This window comes from Dermochelys coriacea, chromosome 8 (genome assembly GCF_009764565.3).
Source record: "Dermochelys coriacea isolate rDerCor1 chromosome 8, rDerCor1.pri.v4, whole genome shotgun sequence".
In the NCBI taxonomy this organism is placed as follows: domain Eukaryota; kingdom Metazoa; phylum Chordata; order Testudines; family Dermochelyidae; genus Dermochelys; species Dermochelys coriacea.
Window position 1 is genome coordinate 19,052,828 of NC_050075.1, and position 13,610 is coordinate 19,066,437.

Below are 13,610 nucleotides of genomic sequence, written 5' to 3' on the forward strand. Positions count from 1 at the left end.
GTGGCAAATAGCTTAATGCAACCTGAATTTTCGAGTCTTTGGCATTACTTCACCTAACATATAGGACGGGGTTGGCAACCTTTCAGAAGTGGTGTGCCAAGTCTTCATTTATTCACTTTAATTTAAGGTTTCACGTGCCAGTAATACATTTTAATGTTTTTTAGAAGATCTCTCTCCCTATTAAAGTCTATATATTATATAACTAAACTATTGTTGTATTTTGTAAAATAAACAAGGTTTTCAAAATGTTTAAGAAGCTTCATTTAAAATTAAATTAAAATGTTCATCTTATGCTGCTGGCCCGCTCAGCCTGCTGCTGGTCTGGGGTTCCATTCACCTAGGCCAGCAGCGGGCTGAGCTGGGCCTGTGGCCGAGACCCGAGACCAGCAATGGGCTGAGTGGCTCAGCTTGCTGCCGCTCAGTGGTTCCATCCGCCAGCTCCTGCCAGCCGGGGTCTCGGCTGCTGGACCCGCTCAGCCCGCTGCCGTTCTGGGGTCCCGGCCCTGCCCACATACAGTGGGTACCTACCTTCTCCCTGGTTCTTGCCCATTCTCTTCCTCTCTCTCTCTGCATTGAGCTGAGGGTGGGAGTGCACTGAGCACAGGACTGGGGGTGAACGAACAGGCTGGAGGTTGGGGTGTAGGGTCTGGCCAGGAGCAAGAATGAGGGAAGGGGCTCAGGGTTGGGGCAGGACTGCTTACCTGGGAAGCTCCCATTTGGTGGGAGGTGTGCAGGTGGGAATGTGGGGGGGTGGGTGCAGGAGCTCCCGTTTGGTGGGGGTGGGGATGTGGGGGGTGCAAGAGTCAGGATATGGGGGGCTGGGTATGTGAGGGGTTGCAAGAGTCAGGGCAGAGGGCTGGGGGCCTGTGAGGGGGGTGCAGGTATCAGGGCATAGGGTGTGGGGGCCTGGGAATGTGTGGGGGTGCCAAAGTCAGGGTTGGGATTGTGGGGGGGGGTGAAGGAGTCAAGCAGAGGGCTGGGTGTGTGTGAGAGGGGTACAGGGCTCAGGGCAGGGGCCTGGGGGGGGTGTGGGGCTGCAGGGCTCAGGCCTCCTTCTTCTCTGCCTCTGCTGGGAGCAGCGAGCATGCTGACCCCGCTCCGCTGATCAGCCGGCAGGGAGGACGGAGAGGAGGAGGAGGGGTAGCAACCCAGCACACTGCGGGAAGAGGCAGGGGAACCAGCAGGACCAAGCTTCTGCCCCTTGTCCCCTGCTCCCGTGGGAGGGGGCCGGGGGCGGAGAAGAGCAGGCCGGGCCAGATTTTTAATGGCCCGCTGCTGCTGCCCTAGCAGGTAGCAGCGTGCCATTAAAAATGGGCTTGCGTGCTGTCTTTGGCACACGTGCCATAGGTTGCCGACCCCTGATATAGGACATAACAGATGAGTTACACAAAGCACAGGTGTTTTTTCAATTGTTGAGAAAGAACTCAATGCTTCCTAAACATAGCATGAAATGATAAATATGCCTATACTGTCCATACCACATACCAATATCTAATGTGAATTCAGCAGTAGTGATGAAGTATTGGCTTGATCTAATGCCCAACAAAAATCAATGGGCGTCTTTCCACTGAATTCACTGGGCTTTAGATCAGACTCTGTGTCAGTAATTGGCATAAAGGAATAAGAAACACATTCCCATTTCTTTGGATATTTGTATATTATTAGACAAAGATTAGAAAGTTACCAAGATTGTGAAATAAACCCCAAAGCTCAAGGATGAAAGGTTTCTCTCTCTAGCATAATCAAGCTCACTTTTTTGTCCTTAGAGTGATATTCTGTGTAGCTACTTCACAAGGGGAAAAAATCACCCTTCCAAAAAGTTATACTTTTCTCTAGTTTTTCTTTTTAATATATAAGTAAAATTCAGGACTAGTGAAAGGTACAAGATAAGGTACAAGGTAAAAGCTCTGAATGTGGAAGTTCTGCACTATTTACAGTACCTCTATGGGTAGCTCAAGTCTCCATTCAATCCTGGGTTTCTGTTAACACTTCAAGATTGCCAAGAAGCTCCAGCTGTGCTGGTAGTTTTTGTGATGTGAATATGTGTGTCCAGTGGAAATGGGAGTGGGGTCCACCACAACCATTTCACATTCCATATATGTAGAGTGACCAGATGTCCCGTTTTTAAAGGGACAGTCCCGTATTTAAGCCCTCCTGCTTTTTCTTTAAAATGGGCAAATTGTTCCGTATTTTCTGTGTCTCCCTCCCTCCCCCCAGTTAAGGTTGGTGATTGATCCTTATCTCAAATGTCAGAGGTCACCCAGAGGTTCATGGTCTTGAGAGCTACTTGCCCCTTCCTGTATGACCCATTAATATTTTGTTTTTTTCCCTTTCCCTTACTACTGTTGTGGACATACTTCCCCAGAAGAAAAAAACTAATGCCACCAAGCCAAAAAGGACCCTTGTGTAATGTCAGGTCACATGTGCTTGTGTTGCCAGCATGGATAGTATCCTTTCAGGTGCAGATGGAAGTGGAAATGTAGGCCACCAGCTATACAAGCCCTCCTCCCCAGATTTCTGCCAAGGTTCACACCAGAATGTGGCCAGCAGCAGCTTTTCTGTACGGTGCGGGAGGGAAGGGTGGGGGAAAAGGGATGATCTGGCCCATGTCTTTGCAGAGCTCCTCTCTTTTCTCCTGCCCCTGTGTGTCTGGAAGCAGCTTATCCCTTCTTGCTCGCACAGCGTTGAAAGGCAGCTAACACCTCCAGGCTACTACTGGCCATAACCCAGCCTCTTCCAGCTACAGCGCAGGCAGGAAGGGGTTAAGCCCTACGGATGATTGTGCACCAGGGCCCAGGGAACCTGACTCCAGGGGCTTTGTGAAACCTGGCCAGAGAGGTGGCTCAGCATGGTAGGGTGCCTAGGGGACGGAGCAACCCCGCGCTCCCTGGGGGTAAGACCCGAGGGGGGGTGGTGAAGAGGGTGCTAAGCCCCTGTCCTGGGGGCTGCTGGGGAGCCTGCAGGTTCAGGGCGGGAACAGGCTGGAAATCACTTCCCCCCACTCTCGCCCCCAGAGCTTAGCTGACAGTTGAGTCTAACCAGCCCAGCTCCAGGGACAATCAACATGGACAACTTCTAAGGGTCTTTTCTGGGGATGCCATACAAGATTTAGTCTTCTCAAAAGAAGATATATGGGATCTACACAGTCCCCTTCAATCATCAGATTTTTTTTTAAAACTAATCTCCGACCCTGGCAATGTTCTTATCTGCCCCATCACTTTTCAAAACCCATCCCTCCTTTATTGTACTCTCAAGCACTCAGTACCAACAGCAGCATCTTCCTCTATTTCCACTGGTAGGGAAGTAGCGTTTTAGTATCAGACCCCCCAGCCAACACTGACTGAAGGTTCCATCCGCACCCACCAGCCAAGGTCATTCTCAACTCTCACTCACAGCCCTTCCTTCTACAGCAAGTTCAGATTGTCCCCCCTACATCTCCCCACCCTCATCCTCTTCTTCAGTTAGTGAACTCTGGAAAGATCACCATAGTGATTGCAACTGGCAACCTAACATAAAATGAGAGAAATATCCTCCTGGGGGCCTCTTCTGCATGCAACAGCCAAAGCACCTGAGAGCTGCTTGTTTGTACATTCTCAATCACATGCAAACAAGACAAAGAAACAGGATGGGGAAGGGGTTTTAATGAACAACGCTCTGAATGCTGACTGCACCTTGGCTCTGGGTCCTGGAGAGAAGTCTTGGAAATTAGCCAAGGTTTTACCATGCAAAGGCTCTCCATTATTGTATTGCCTAAATCCTTGATTACCAGCAGCTGAAATAGCCTCACCCCTCTCTGCACCCCAAATATGCAGCATTAAAATAGGCCTTGAACTCACATCACACATGTAAAGTCAAACAGACACAGACTGAAGGTGTACCAGCCCCCGGCACCAAAATGGCCTTGCAGCAAGAGGCCTTGCAAATTCCCCTGCTCCCTTTCATGGTTGACTTAAAGTTCAGACAGCAGAACTAGGCATTTTAAAAGGTTCACCTGCTAGAGAAAGTATTTGGGAACTGGGGTGTGTCCACGGGTTATATATCTAGTTGTACAGGTTAGCCCAATGGGAGTGTCTAAAGGGGCTAAACAAAAGATGGAAATGCAGCAGTACTGAGAGGGCAAGCGACTGACTATGTAACCTCTCTTCAAAAGCAGCAGGAGGTTAAGGCAGTGGTTACAGCACTGGGATGGAGTCAGGAGACTGGCTGTTACTGACTCTCTCTGCAACCTTGAGAAAGTCACAACCTGACTTGTTTTGTCAGTATCTTTATCTGAATAGTAAGGATATTAAGGCTTCCCTCACCTCTGCAAACACTTAGAGATCTCTGGACACACCAACTAAATATTTAGTAACCGACACTGATTTTGGTGAATAGTGTCAGGAAAGCCCAACATGGAGATTACTACTGTTATTATAAACATACATTAGCCAAATGTTTATTTCCCATCTCTGCTGAGTCCTGAGTTCTGTGCTGCTGCTCTTCTTATATTGCATTCTGTACAGTCCTAGCAGTTAGTGACTGGGTGTAGTAACCAGTGGGAAAGCAGAACTTCAACCTGATCTAATGGGTTCAGAATTTATACCAAATGTAGAAAAAATGAATGTCTGTCCCTAGGGGCCCCAAGGCTCTGGCAGATACTGACATGGCAAGGAAATTCCCACCAAAAGCTCTGCCTCCTACACTTCAGTCCCCACCAGCTTGTGCCTAGGGATGCACACAATGCAGTGGAAGAGCACACACCAACACACACCCCTGGCACCTTTAGATAGGGAGTTCTGGAAGCCCCAGCTACTGCTCAGAATTGCTTGGCTAGAAGTTCAGAGAATCTGGAATAATTGACGTTATTAAAGAAATAAAATAGTTGTAAAAATTACCTATTTTAATTGCCAACAAAAACATGCAAAAATAAACCAATCAACTGAAAAAAAAATCTGGTCTCCTTCCCCCTGGCCCCTCCAGGACAGTTCTCCCCTACTTGCATACACTAGCAGCTTGTCTACACGAACAAGCTAGGGTTGCCAGTTTTGGTTGGACATATTTCTGGAGATTTCATCATATGACAATTTTTAATTAAAGAAAATTTATCTTTAATTTCTGGAGATTCCAGGACAATCCTGGAGGGTTGACAACCCTTCAGCAAGCTGGGGTGTGAATCATCCCGTATTAGCCTGTCGCGGACTAACTGTCCATGGGCATCTTCCTGATGCCTGCTAACAGTTTGTTAAAGCACTCTGATCTAGTCTTCTGAAAACAGGACTAACCCAAAGTGCTCTAACAAACTGCAAACATGTGTCAGCAGGGTGCACACGGAGGGTTAGACCATAGCAGGCTAGTAGAGGGTAGATTCACACCCCAGCTTGCCATGAATTAGTCATTCATGTAGACAAGCCCTATGGTTTCTCTCCCTCCACTACCTGTTACGGCCTACTATTCCTTTTTTTTTTTTTAATGTTCCAAATCTATTCTAGATTTCAGGAATGTTCCTTCTTTACCTGCTTGCCAAGCACACCCATGTACCTACCCAATCAGCAGTGAGCTGTAGCTCACGAAAGCTTATGCTCTAATAAATTTGTTAGTCTTTAAGGTGCCACAAGTACTCTTTTTCTTTCAGCGAATGCTAGTGACTGTTTATATCCTGTCTAAAGCTGAATTTCCAATGAATTTCTCCTGTCCTTTCTAAATGACAGGACAAAATAAAATGCTGATTGATCAGCATGTCTCTTCCAGATGCCACCACTTAATACATACACATCATGGTGCTGCTAAGATTTGTTGCAGCTGAGAGTATCACAGCTGTGGTCCTGAACCTGCAGAGCTTTACTTGGACAAAACTCCCATTAAAGTAGAGAGTGGGAGTTTTGCCTAACTCTGATCCACAGGATCAATTCCCTCCCTAAGTGCTGTGACTTGGATGTGAGCGCACACAGAGCCTGAGCTCCAGTGAAGTCAATGGGAGTCTTTTGACTGGCTTGTACGGGTTTTGAATCAGTCCCATGAATGGAGAGTGTGCTGAGAGCACAGAGCACAAGCCTGTATATTGAACACACATGCTGACCATTGTTCAGCTTTGGTAGGGTTTTCTGAAGAATACCGAACCTTCATTTCAACAGCTGCTGTTGGCAAGAAGCTACTCTGTGCTCACACAGTATGCCTGGTAGCTCCTCCCTACTGGAGCTGCATAATGTCACTAATATAGGTTAAAAAAAAAACTACTGCATGATATGAACCAGCCTTTTCAGGCCTGCAAACCAAATGCAACTTCTATAGTCACCCTAAGGAAACCTCAGCTGTGAGTGGCAGCCAGCTGAACTGATTACAGGCAAGTGAGGAGGGAAGCGAAACACCAGGGCCCAAGGGTAATACATTTTGAATCCAGATCCAAACTTTACCAGCATTTTTTCACTATTTGAAAAAATATTAAGTGGTCCCCCTCCGCTATAGGCAGTTCTCTGATGAACTCTCTTCCCTCTTCTATCCCTCACATCCATGCTCAGTTTTGGTGCTTGAGAGGCAGGGGGCTATGGAAGAGCAGAGGATTATAATTAAGGCCCTTCATTTCTGGTTTTCACTGAAAAAAATTTCAGGTTTTACAAAAGCTATTATTTGGTTTTAACCAACTTTCATCTCAATTTTGGACCACTCAAGTACATGAAAATCCTGATTATGTAAAGAAAATCCAATTCATTACATCAGGCAGACAAGTTTATATCAATGAAAAATCAGTCTAAGTGTAAATGCGAAGCTGCCTACTAAAGGAAGGGAATGTCATGGAAGATACTGACACGCATACGCATGCAGGTGCATATGTATACATACTGTTAAGATTCAGTTCGTGAAATAAAGCACAGCATCAGACTGCTTTTACTTTCCAGACTCTTACAATTCTCTATTTGTTGCTTTTTCTTCTGTATTAGAAAAAATATTAGAAAAATGGTGAAGTTAATTTTTTGCACCAATTTTCACCTGATTATTTTTGTAATAAACACCAATTCATTTCCAGGAAATTTTAAATAAAATAAAAACCAAAATAAAGAGCCCTGGTAATAATGCAGGGTAAAAAGATGGAGATTAAATAAGTACATAGCTGTTTAGAAAGAGCTCAAGGGCATCCAGGAATCACCTGTTCTCTATCATTAGCAAGAAGAGGAAAAATCCTTCAGCCAAATCTGAGAGGTGGCCAAGCTGCAGTCCCCAGAGACAAGGGATCCGGACTTTGGAATGTGTCAGTGGGAAATTCAAAATTGCAGGCAATTGTTCGTCATCTATTTGTGGAGGCAGCCCGTTCCAAAGCTGATCTTATACTTTCAAGCCGGCAGCCAGCATTGGGGATTGTGGCTTTAGGCACATAACCACAAAATTATGCAACATCCTAATTCAGCAGGGTGTGTTTTGAGGGGCTCTGTGCCTGAGCTGTTCTTCAGTTTACACCATGTTTACAGGCGTCTGTGCAAGATGCAGGGGGATGGTCCCTTTGAGTTAGCAGGTGAAAGGCCAGACTACTTTGCTTTTCAGTTCTAAGCACTTGGAAAGACTTTGCATTTTACATAAAATAAGCCAAACGCCGATGAATTGCTCAACAGACACAGGCAGAATCTAGGGCTTTCCCAGCTTCTAATGGTTTGGGCTGAAACAATGATTTCCAGGTCTTCCTAGATATTCAATGCCATTAAATACATTCAGCTCATTTTGTTTTGCAGTGTTCGCTCTCTCGTTGCCTGTAGTGCCCAAGCTGTGGTCCGAGACCCAGACTGCGAGGCAGGGACTATGGAGTTTGAATCCAGGCTCTGACACTGGCTCCCTGTGTGGCCTTGGGCAAGCTGCTTAGTATCACTATGCCTCGCATCTGCACCCTGGAGAAATTACAGACCAGGGCCCAAGGGCCCACATTTTGAATCTAGATCCAAACTTTACCAGCATTCAAAGACTGTCTGGATTAGAAGTTTTGAATCATGCTTATCTCTACTTATTTGCCTGTCTAACCAGAGTGTTGTAACGATGCATTAGTGTTAAGCTCCATATATACATGTACATGTATCAGTGTACCAGCCCAAGCTGAGGGTACTTTGACTTTACTGGAATACATGCCTAATTTTCACCCTCCTCTTCCTTTTTCCTTGAGCTCATCAGATTTCCTTAGCTGTCTGCTTTATCCACACATTCCTTATAGCTAGCTACCTTGATGCTAGCTATGCTAGACAATATCCTTAGGCTGTAGGATGCAGCTACTGCTGTTGCCAAGCCCAGAGAAAAAAATCATCAAATGCTTCTGATCTTGAGGACTTTTTGGTCATCACCTTTCCTCTCCCACATAGTGAATGCAAACACAGGTTAACAGCACACACTCCATTATAAGCGGAGCAGGCCTGGCAGCACCTCATCATACAGAGCTCATGTACAGCAGGTCTTGCAGACTGAAGCCTCTTTAGAATGGATTCTTTCAAAAAAATAAAAATATATTTGACATCACCTGCCCAATGGCACCTGAAATAAGTAAGGCATCAATGTTTTATGGGGACAATGACAATCTGGTCGGGTGATACGTTGCCTAGTGCACTCATACTATACTGCTGGGTACCAGAGAGAAAATAAGAGAAAGAAGCGAGTGAGACACAACCAAAAAGAGAGAAACCACAACTGGAGAAGTCTTAGGGCAGACAGAAATGGGACACTCCAAAAGAGAGAGTTGGATCAGTCACAGACACTAAGGGCCAAGTTCTCAAAAGTGCTCCATCCCCAGCAGCACGCACTGTGACACTGAGAGCCAGATTTCCCAGAGAGCTCAGTGGCCAAGGTGCTGAGGTCTCTTTTGAAAGCGTGTCTCCAACTGCGAGTTTGAGCTCTTGGGACAATCTGGCTGTAAGTGCTGTCTCCTGAAAGGCAAGAGGAACATTGGAACAAGGCCAGGAAAGAGGATAAGTCAATGGGTCTACCAAAGAGGTAAGAGGAGATGTGACTCTGTAATGCATGACAGCATTTACACAGCATTGTAATAAATGCAGGTGACGATTTAGAAGAGTCAGCATCAGACACAGTCCCTGTTCCAGAGAACTTGCAGTTACTAATCTGCTCTGATAATAAGTCTATTACATGAACTTCATAGTCTTTAGTGTATGGTTGCTCTTCTCTCATCCATTCCCTTAAAACCAACAATAAAAAATAAAAATAAATACCTCACATGCTGATTAGGGGCATCATCCTAATGAGTCCCCCTCCAGAAGAGAATATATCATTTAAAACTAACAGATCTGGTCAGCAACAAGACTCAGTTTTGTGGCAAGTAACTTACCAGAGTTTATCCTGTCCAGCTAAAAGGGACTCTGTCCAGATTCTCTGGGGCCAAAGTTTGACCTATATTTAGAAGTTGATGGGGAAATATAAATGTCAATTCCACTGCTAAGAATCTGAATAAAAGCTTGGTGGCCACCATTTGTGTGTGAAATACAAATATGCCATCCCCACCCTGTTACTCCTGCAGCACCAATTCACTAACGCCACACGATTAACTGCTCCAGAGCCCATTGACAATGCTCCCAGTGATTTCAGCAGGAGCAGAGTCACTTGTTCTCTTACTCTGTGCAGGTAGTTTATCATTGCAGCACAAATATGCTACATGAACTGATGTGCTTGTTAGACACATTCATCTCAGCAACATTCAAGACGCTGGGAGGTGGAGGGAGAAATCAGTGTTTTCAGAATTGAAGAAGTATGTCCGTCATGGAAAAGGGAGCAGACTGTTTACTTCTTAGCTTCAAACAAGACAGTAAACAAAAAATAAGAACTAAAAAAAATCATCTGACAGCATCATTCTCTTGAGCTATCTGGGTTCCAGTTTTGAACATTTGTTACTGTAAAAAAACAAAAACAAAAAAAAAGGAATCCCTACAAAACACAATAACTTTAATGGAAACATTTGGCATTATTTGCCAAGAAAGGAAACAAAGGTTAAGTGGGGAAAAGGAATTAGAATTTTAAAACTCAGATTTGCAACCTAAGGATCAATCCTGCTAACACTTGCTATCAAACCTACCGAATGTTCACTAATCAGGACCTGGGCTAATGACACAGGAAAGGACATTATTTTTTAAAAAATCCCAAACATGTGTCCCAATCCTGAAATCACATCCAAACAGGTAGACCTATGCAGAACTCCACTGACTTCAAGAGGACTTCATTGCAAGGACATAAGGATAAGCCTGCCAAGAGCAGATTGCAGGACTGGATCTGCGATTTTTATCTTAACCACATCCTTATAAATTTAATCTGACTTGTTTTCTCAGCAGGCCCCTGGGATTCATTCCTTTTAGAAAGGGGAGGGACAGTCAATCAGTGACAGCTGAAGACAAGGCAGCTGCACGTGGAAGAAAAATTATTCCTACATGCCTCACTCCACTGACTTGAAAATATAAAGAGAGACAAATGACTGTTACGCAAATAAGAAGATGAAAACACTTAAACCATTAAGGGGGATTTTATTCCAATTACTGGATAAAATGATGACATAATCTGGGGAACTATACATATTTTTTTATTTAAATGGCCATTTTGTTGCAGATGTGAAGGGCTGCTCATTGCTAATAACTGCTAATGACCCTAATGACTTTATTTGTATATTATATGCTAGAGGATGAATGAAGCCTCAATTAAAAGGATATAGCTTTATCTGGGGTTCATTCTGGGCACTGGTGCCAGACATGCTCTCCATATGAGAAAGAGGAAGATCTGCATTAGCTCCTATCCATTAGTTTCAAGGAAAAAAATGACCTCATGTCTATGGGCTCTGGAATCTGTTTAGGAGGTGTCCAGATGTAAGGGGACTTGGGGGGAACGGACTGAAACACTTTTGAGGAAATGGGCCTGAGTAATGGCCAGGCTTCTAAAGCATGTTCACTCAGAGCAGCCTCAGATTACAATAAAGACACTGTTCGCCCTGCCAAAGCTCATTTGTGCTTTTCCACACCCACCGAGTCTCCTTGCCAGCCAGCGTCACGCTGCAACATTAGCCATTGTTGGCCAAGGGACATTTATCTGCAACGTGCAGAGAACTGTGGAGAGAGTGTGGTCACAGGGTTACATGGAGGAGACCAAGAGTCTGGATTCCTGGGCTTTCTTTCAGGCTCTGCTAGACTTGCCATGTAACCTGGGACAAAAATCCACTTCTCTGCTCTGTAACCTCAGTTTAGTACCCTGTGAAATGGGGATATGGATAGATCTATGGAGAGGTGTCGAGAGACTTGCTATTTGTTAGGCACCATTAGATCCACAGATGTAAGGGCTCTGCAGGTCATGTTGTCAGCCCTCTCGTCACAGATACAACTCTTAGCTGTTGCATATCTCACTACCTCATTGCAGGCACAAGTATGTGGCCTAATTTTCAGAAGTTGCTGCACACTCATACATCCCAAAGAAAGTCAGTGACAGAATCTTTGAAAACCAATCCTATAACAAGCTTTGCGCAATCAGTTCCAAGTGCATTTCTTTTGCAGGCACAGACTATGCGCCGAAACCCTGGTTGAATCTAAGATTGGCTCAAAGTTTCCTCCTAGTGCAACTTTGCCAAAATCCTTGGTGAGACAGCAGACATCTCACTCCTCCACTCCTTTATCCTTTTCCTGCATTCTTGACATTAGCATTTTTGATTGAGGTAATACATTTTTTTTAAACAGTTACAGTCTATCATGTCCATACTCAGCTGACATCCCAAAATACTGGGTATGCTCGTAATGCTTCACAGCATGGCACTTCTCAGCATGACCAGAGGCAGCAATTCCAGAAAGGCATGCAACCTCTAGGTAGGGACAGCGGTGCTCACCCTTTTTAACAAGACACCAAAGCATAGGTAAGCATTCTATGGAAGCAGATGTGTGCCTTTAAATTCTCCTCTCATTAAAGGAACAATGGTAACTAAGATGTTCTTGCACGAGTGGTTTGATGTCCCCTTCTCATAGGAGTAAGTCCCAATTTTGTCCTCTCCTACTTATACAAGAGCCTAGTGGGTGCCATGATTTGGAACTATAGGGGTGGTAAATATCTATCTACCTCCAGCTACCTATTTTCTATGGGTCATGGGTGGTGTAGGTTTCAGAGTAGCAGCTATGTTAGTCTATATCTGCAAAAAGAAAAGGAGGACTTGTGGCACCTTAGGGACTAACAAATTTATTTGAGCATAAGCTTTCATGAGCTACAGCTCACTTCATCGTAGTGCCTGGGGGTCTGCAGAGAGCTGGCTGGTCATATGGTGGTGGCCCTTCTGCTTGTTTCCACCTGCTAAATCACAGTAAAGAGGCTAAACACAGGTTTTCCACATAAGCAATTGTTGTAGCTGCCATAAAAGGTGTTAACGCAATCATGAGTGGGGGGCGGAGGATGAGTGGTACCTGCTGTTGTGAATGGAACGGAACTGGCCACAAGACAAGCTATCTAGTACAACACAGTCCATAGTATGAAAAAGTTTGAGAACCCCAATCTATGCTATCTGGAGAGGAGGATGGCATTCAAAGCACAAGACTGAGAATCATGACATCTGGATTCTATCCATCGCTCTGCCAAATACTTACTGCATGATTTCAGGCAAGTCACTTCACTTCGCTGGGCCTCAGTTTCTCATTATGCAAAATGGGGATAATAATGCTTATTTACCTCCTAATGGGAAGAGGAGTGAATTATCTTTCTTATATCTAAAGATAAATTTGGGGGAAGGAGGTGACCAGGAGAATCTCTGCTCATAGAAATTCAGGGGCTGAAATGACTTTCTCCTGACCTGGGGTCCAAGAATTATTATTGACGTGAACTATTAGTTCCTCATGGCAGGGATCATGCCATTTATTGTTTTCTAAAGTGCCCTCAACTTCTATGGCACTGTATAAGCAGCAGCACTTGCAATCCTGAAGCAGTAAGTAATATTTCTGGATGAGCCAAGAATTATCTGATACCTCTCCAGCTGCTCAATGTTTGTCCCCACATCCTATAAAACAGACTCTCTGGACGCAACCAAATCAACTGCCCCAGGTCTCCCTCTGGTCCCCCTTCAGAGTTCATCACGCTTTAGCCATCTCTAACCTCTCTACAGTCCTTTACTATGCTGTCCTTCCAGCCCATGCTGATATGTACTGTACACATACACTTCACTAACCATCTACCACTCAAATGCTTGGCTCCTCCATTGCACTGGATTCCTTGACTATCACCAGTAGCCCTTGGAAACAGATTCACCTGGAAAACTCTGGGCCTCCTAGAAACAGTCGCTAACAATAATAAGATGCTCAATCCAAGGGACAGTTTATGCTGCAATTTTGCTGTTTGACATGGGGAGGAACCAAAAGGCTGAGGAAGAACACGGAGTCTCACAACTAGATCCCTTTGATTTCCAAGTGCTTGTAATTCGGAAGCACTGTATATTCTCTAAATCCCAACACATCCTTCTGGAAAAAAGCCACTAAACCAAATTTCCTCCTGCCCATTGCTTGTGGTTCGTGAGGGAACAGCTGAAGCCACTGCTCTCTTGAAAGTGAGAGATACAGTGTTATGCCCATTCTTCTCTCTCTCAACAGACCACATTTCTCATGCGCAAGACTTCTAGTGAGCTACCTTGGAACATTGACCAAGAGCTGCAT

The 13,610-nt window shown here is 44.9% G+C and overlaps 1 protein-coding gene across 2 annotated transcripts in view; it reads right to left on the bottom strand.

Moving 5' to 3' along the window:
• Positions 1–13,610, bottom strand: part of DPYSL3 (dihydropyrimidinase like 3) — a 72,018-nt gene that overhangs the window by 26,752 nt on the left and 31,656 nt on the right. The gene's annotated exons all lie outside the window — the stretch shown is intronic.